General features: G+C 40.3%; 1 long non-coding RNA gene across 1 annotated transcript; it reads left to right on the top strand.

The window, feature by feature from the left end:
• Positions 1-434: 434 nt before the first annotated feature.
• On the top strand, positions 435-2,920 carry LOC118213584. The gene is made up of 2 exons (XR_004762453.1): positions 435-1,982; positions 2,221-2,920. It is a non-coding gene; the product is annotated as an uncharacterized LOC118213584 (long non-coding RNA).
• The last annotated feature ends 4,511 nt before the right edge of the window (positions 2,921-7,431 follow it).

Here is a 7,431-nt window from a genome sequence, read left to right as displayed (position 1 = left end):
TCTCGGTATTCAAAAATCTGTCGATCAGCTTTTGGATGATATTGCGGGAGCTAGAATTATAGGATCATACATGATATTTTTCTCGTTGCAGTGTCCTTTTGTTGTACAGTTGGTGAGATATCGCTTTTAAAAACATACAGTATCGTTTATAGTATATGGGGTTTGAAAATCCTGGTAACTATTAGGTGCAATTTGTAAAAAAATTGCACAGTCTGTAACTCTGCTCAGTTTTTTTAAATACCTGGCATCGCGGTTGTCTGGCAGTCGGAGGGTTGCCGGTTCGATCCCCCGCCCTGGGCCTGTCCAAGTGTCCCTGAGCAAGACACCTAACCCCTAATTGCTCCCAACGAGCTGATTGGTACCTTGCATGGCAGACTTTCACCGTTGGTGTATGAGTGTGTGTGTGAATGGGTGAATGAGAGGCATCAATTGTAAAGCGCTATGGATAAAAGCACATGCATTCCGTGTGTGTGTAAATGAATTATAGGCTTATACATGATATTTCTTGCTCCGAAGTAGCTTTGCTGTACAGTTGGAGAGATATTGCTTTTAAAAACAAATAGTATCATATATAATATAGGGGTTTGGAAATGCTGGTAACAAAAAACTATGCCATGCAGGAAAAATAATAATAATAATCAAATCCCCTGATTTGGTATTGTTATCCCTGTAGGCTTCGAATCATTCTGTGGGTAATTTCCCTGCGTCTAAATTAGTTTGGGTAAAAATGAAGCAAGCTGAAAATTCCATATAATGAAAACAGATGTAACTCTTGGGTCTTTGGACCTTTCGATATTCTTTGGTGTTGTCATTAATCCAGCATTGCAGAATGGCATAATAGGACTCTCCTGTTTCAGGATTATCAGTCTTTCCTGTCATGACATCTCCTCTATTATGATGAATCAAATAAAAAACCTGGACAACTGAAGATTGTTCTGGGAAGAGTCAACAGTAGCTGTATGCTCTTACATATTTGTGCAGTTTAAATACGTTATTATAAAGGTTTATGTTTCCAAGCAGTTTATTTGCTTTATTTGTTCTTATGGACACGAACCCATCTTCCGTAATTCAGTGGTCCACATATAAAACACTGAAAAAAAGGTGAAGCTAAAGCATCAGGTAACCGCTACAAGCATCCAGGAAATTATTACCAGGATTATGCACATGATTTTTGGAAGTGATGTATTCACTGTCAACCAAGGACGGATCAACCATTTACAAGTGTGCCACTGCCTCTCAGCTCATTTTATGAAGAGACAATATTATGACCGTGCACATGACTCTTGTCCTGAGGTTTGTGGATAACATCGAGTTTGTCTTCTGCCCGGCAGAGTCAGACAGCTGCGTGGTTCTGGTGAGTCATATCCAGTCTCTGGGGTCACAAGTCCCGACCTCTCACAGCCATAGCGACTGCTGCACTGCCCGCCAGCAACACAGCCCTTTTGCCAGTTTTTCATTTCCCAGTTCGGCACTGCAGTTGTATTCTTAAGTAAGATGCTTAATCTGACCTGCTTCAATAAATATCCAGCTTTATTAACAGAATTTATTCATATTGTCTTGAATAGGGGTGCCTACTAGGTAAAATATATCGCATATTACAGTAATGTAATAATGTATCTTGTAACGTAGAAGCATTTAGGTAGTCTGGCATAATTTGAGGTGGGAGGAGTAGTGGTATTGACTGGTTGTCCCACCCCATTGCTATCCATTTCCTGTTTTCATCCAGAATTAATAAAATGAGGTTACGACAGACTGCGATGTATCCATGGCTATCACACCAAAAGGAAATCCAGCATATAATCCGATGGTACAGCTTTGTTCTGAGTTATGCTCCATTGTGTAGATGTGTAACAGTGTGTCTTATCCTTATTTAATTAAACCTGTTTTCTCCTCCCTCCACCATCTAGGGTCATTCAGTGTCACGCAGCTGGTGATCCTAGATTCAGCAACTAACGTTCGCAATATGTACAATCTATTGAAAGGTGAGTCTTCAGTGCTGATCAGGTAAAACCTTTTCTAGGCTAATTGTTATGCTGGAGCTAAGATGTCATTTTTGATGACTGTCCAGCAAGAGATGAGATACTATGTTGTTTTAATTTGTGTGTGTGATGGGAGGTGGGAGTATAGGTGGTGCTGGTGAGGGTGGGTGCTGGGGGATGGAGCCTTTTACCCCGTTCATCGCCCTGGAAACACCCTCTGCCCAACCCTCCCTTTTCTCAGCCTCTCACACAGGGGTGGCAGACTGACCTCCCGTGGGGCCTCCCGCCTCTCTCCTCAGCTGATCCCCTCAGCCTCTCCTCTTTGCTGCTTAATGGGCCTAATTATGCACTGGGGCGCGAAGGTGACCGTGTGAAAATTTAAGCAAGATTTTTATACTCGCCCCATGTCACCGCACTGAATAAGCATTCCTCTGGCTTGCCAGTGATACTCTGGTGCATGATGTTAGCTCTCCTAGGCAGCAGTGTTAAAGAGGCTGTCTGTCTCTGCTGAGGGCATTATCGTGGTACGCAAAGTTGTTCTGTTGAGCCTCTCTGAATAGATCATGTATGGGGAGTCCAGTAATCTTCCTCATCACTGTGACACATTGGGCATGTGAGAGTGAGTTTGAGTAATGCTGCGCTTTGCAGGTAGTGGACTGAGCTCCACCCTGGGATTCAGTGAATTGTCCAGTGACAGGAACTGCACACAGTACTCCACTGCAGAGCAGTTTCTGGGCCTGTAAGCCCTTTTTCTATCACATTGATGCATCAGAGGCACTTTGAGAGGCTTGGAAGTACCTGCATTTCATTTGCAGACTGTAGCTTTGATAATACCAGCCATTGGAATTTTTTAGTCCCATGTCATAGTATTGTTGTGCGCTACATCTTAGTAAGTCTGTGAAGGTTGTAAACACCAATAAATTGCTTGTCTTGCTTAAATGCGATCTCTCATTTCTATTGAGTTATCTTTGTACCTGATTGCCATTTTCAATAGTAAAGGACCATGTGATCATAATTAAGTATGCTGCCTATATTGCACATACTGTTTATCCTAAAAATATTAACTGGACCAATGCTGTAACACATTTGTATTTTATAGTCATTTTACAAATTGAGCAAGAGCATTAACTGGAGTTACAAATAAATAGCTTGTAATCCTTGGGCAATCCATTGAGAGATCAAAATATTCTGCTATTTGAACTGCTTGATGTGATAGAGAAAGTGGTGGAGTTTGTGGTGTTGGTCATACTAGGCCCTGGAGCTGCCTGAAAGGATATTTTTACTCCCATCAGCACCTGGTAATTTTATATATTAAAAAAGCACAAGAATGCACTGTCATTCTGTGGTTAAAAGTCACTTAATATTCCAGCCCTGTAGCCTAAACGAAAACCAAACTGAAGAAGAAGGTTTGACTGTGGGTCAGGGGCTGTCAACACCACTTCATCAGTCTGCCTTTGCTGCTCGTGGAAGGTTAAATCCCTGGGGCTTGTGGCCGCATCTGTAGCGCATTTTTGTTTCGTGTTCAATTATATTTTTATATATATTTTTTTAAAACGTATTTTTCTTGCCACTGACGGTCTGTTTGGACACACAAAGACAAAGGTGTGTCGAAACGCACAATTAGGCAAACGCTTGCTGTCTGAATTTGTACTGGGACTGACATGAAAAAGTGGCTCGCGGTCGATTTCGAATGGGGGCACTGTCCGTTCGCTTTTCGTCAATGCTCTCTACCTAAAAACGCAAACTGTCAACGTTACAATTCACTAGCCTATGCGTGGTCGTATGATGAATATCGGTATGGGCATGCAAAAAAGCCCAAGGTAGAATCACGTCATATTTTGATATTTAATTAAAGCCTTTTTTAGCTCCTGGGATAAGGACTGCTAGATAATGAGTTAATCTTCTGTGGACCTAAGCGGATGGAGCGCTGGATTCTAGACTGAGGGGTCAGATCCTTAGCGTAACACTACTGATACACCCTTGAAGATGTATTTAACTAAAATTATTATTATTTTTTTTAAATTCCCATTAAAATAGGTTACAGAATGTGGACAATGTGCTTTATGTTTGCTGAGTTCAGTACAAATCATGCAACAATTTGACTATCAAGGGTGATGGTAGATTACGGCATAAAAAGCTCTAAAGGTTTTGGCAATGTGTTTTTGTTATAGGCACGTGCACTACGATACATTAATAGCAGAAGCTCATTTACATGTGTTCCTGGGTGAAAAAACAACCATATTTTGGCTAGAAACACAAGCTAACAGTTCAATAAACATCATGCAACAATAACCTTTGTATATCTGTATGCAGGGTAGGCACTAGTAGGGGGCTATTGTTGTCTCAAAAATAAATAAATAACAAAATCCACAAATAAATGCAGTGGATCCGCAAATAAATGCAGCTGATCCACAAATAAATGTAACTGATCCACGAATAAATGTAGCTGATTCACACATAAATGCCGTTGGTTCACATTTGTATGGAAGTCCATAGAGGCCATGCAATTTATAGCTTATATTTTTTGGTCTAGTAATCTTGACATAATGGGAGTTGTTTTCTTGTGATTACAAGATAACCTCTGAAATCTGAATGCACAATTTTTGTGTGTGACATACTGGAGATAGCATGTCATATGAATGAGTGCATTCGATTTTAGTTTGAGCAGGGACTTACTCTGGTAGAAACCAGGGACTGACTTTCAGGTGAGAACTTTTATGTCGAGATCATGAGATCATTTTTATTTATATTGCATGGCCTCTACAGACTTCCATACATTTGTGCATCGCCTGTCGCTTGCATTTATGTGTGGATTTTTGAGACAATCACGTGGCACGATTTGCGACAAAATCCTGTAGAAATTGCTGTAACTAGCAAACTGCAGACTGATGTCAAGATTGTTTACCCTTCACAGCATGATACTCACGTTTTGCCAATTGATAATTACAACTTCTTTTATTGAAAAGCAGACTATGCAGGATTTTTTATCTGTCTTTACTTAGTTTTGCTGAATTTGTGCACCTTTTACTTGTATTTGTTATTCTAAAATGTGTTCAGGTTTCTGGGTGTGACGCTCTTTTCTGTGTGGGGAGGAGTGGGCGTGGCTACAGAGCCAGTGGTTTAGGAACAAATTTGGGAACAGAACAAACAAGTTGCAAACATATCAGCCTAGGTCCTGCAATAACCATACACCATAATAAATAAGCGTTTATGATTTATTAATCCTTTACAAATTTGTGCATGTGAGAAGTGTCCACATCCCATTAATTATTTGCAAGTCATTATTTGTCTGGAATACCTACAGGTGACTACAGGTGTAGATGACTGACTGTCATCCAAGCAATAAATTATTCATTTTGTGGAAAAAGGATTTCCAAACTAAGACCTGGTATTAATGGTATTCATTACAAATTGCTGTACAAAAGTGCATGATGTCTGGAATAGATATTGTTGAAGTATTCTCTTGGTTTTAATCAGAGGGAGGGGGCCATATGTATTAGGTAGGAATGGGACTATCCCCCCTCCCCCCAAATCAGGAAATAGAAGAGTGAGGTCGAGGTGGAGGAGAGATGATGTAATCAGCTGGCAGAAGAGGGTACAAGTACTTGAGATTTTCTACACATCCAGAAAATCTCTACGCAAACAGTTTAACTGAATTTTTGGAAATTGGGTAGGGATTACCTGCAAACTCCCAAACCAAATCAGGTATAACAAATGCATGTGTTCTATTTATTTTTTCCCCTGAAATTCTCTCTTAAATTATTCTGTTAGATAATACTTGTGTATGACAGCCATAAACGGACAGTGATATTCGTATTGGACCTGAGGGTGGGACACCACTGCTCCTCCTGCAGGCAGAACACTGTAATGTGAAGGGGATGGGGGTAACACCTGCTGGACTGGTAGGGGGCTTATCAATAACATCCCCTGGAGTTGAGTGGGTGTGTGTGTGTGTGTGTGTGTGTGTGTGTGTGTGTGCGCGCGCGTGCGTGCGTATGTGTGTGTGGTCTTGAGGGCGGAAGTGGCTCATATATGTTGAGATCAGTTGGAGCCTGGTCATCTCTTGCAACTAGAAGCATCTGCTCTGTATCTCACCAACCTCTACAAGTCCATATATCAATCAATTAATCAATCAATCATATGTTATGTATCACATGTCATACAGCAACTGCAGCTCAATGTGCTTTACTTAAAATGAGAGAAAAAAGGAAAGGAATGAAGGTATAAAGAAAGAAAAAAGATAAAGACTAAAAGCAATAAAAAAAAGCAATTGTGCGGTGTACTGAAACTTTAAAAGTACTACACCAATTCAAATTGAGACATTTTAAAATGGTTTTACAATTTGTTTCACAATTTGTTTTAAAATGTGAAGTGACAAATTTGCAATTTGCAACAACAAATCCCAAATTTGCCAGCAATGCGTATTGCATTTATCCTTCCATGAAGCTAACGCTATTTAAAACTTGTGTTTAGCATCCTTGATGTCTTCTTTTTTTGTTTTGAGTGATTATTGTGACCGCTGTTCCTGTCCTGATTCAAGTAGGTCCTCCCCTCTGACTGAAATACAAGATATTTGTCTGAAATTATTCATGATGTATAAAAGCAATTCATTGAGAAGCATAGATGGATGGACACATTCCATAAGGGCTCCATACTCATTTTCCTGCTAAATATTTCCAAGGTATGTATGTAGCCATGTGTAAGATTTAAACCTTAAAAAGTATTTTTATATTGCAAAAATTACTGCCTACTTCATGTATTCCCACTACAGAACTGTACGAACTATAAATACAGTATTCACACTGGAATTTAGAGGACGTAATGTTGGCATTTAAAGCTATTGCACCTCCCGGAGAGTGCCTGGTCTCATAAACAGATGGTTACAGGTTGAAATACCAGGTGTTCTCTCAAAAGCAAAGTACTTCCAAAGTAAATCCAAGCACAAAAGTGGATAATAATGCAAAACAAAGAGAGCTACATGCATTAGCAGTGTCTAAAAATAAACCCTGTATTCCACTTTCAACTCTTAGGTCTGTGTATCGCAGTCTTGTTTTCTCATCTAGTACTGACCAACTGCTAACCCAGCCAGTTATTCTCATAACTCATGCAGTTACTGCCATGACTTTTGGCAAGGTCAAATTGGGCAGATCAACCTCTCTATGCAATATAAGGTCTGGTGCAGTGGATAATAATTGTGGGTAACTGAGTCAAATCAGACCCCCCCCCCCCCATGCTGAACTGCCTTGAACCCCTCAAGTCACCATTACCAGCCGTGATTACAGCTTTGTTGCCTCATAGAGAACATGTTAACCTAGCAAGATCAGAGTAGACCAGATAAGAGAGGACCAGACAACCAGACGAAACAGGTTTCACTGATCTACACGCAGCTATGCATTTTACCCAGAATGCCCTGAGCAGATTAACACAGATAGCTTTAGCATTGCCTCCAAGA

This window comes from Anguilla anguilla, chromosome 15 (genome assembly GCF_013347855.1).
Source record: "Anguilla anguilla isolate fAngAng1 chromosome 15, fAngAng1.pri, whole genome shotgun sequence".
Lineage (NCBI taxonomy): Eukaryota > Metazoa > Chordata > Actinopteri > Anguilliformes > Anguillidae > Anguilla > Anguilla anguilla.
This window is presented reverse-complemented; position numbering and strand designations above follow the sequence as displayed.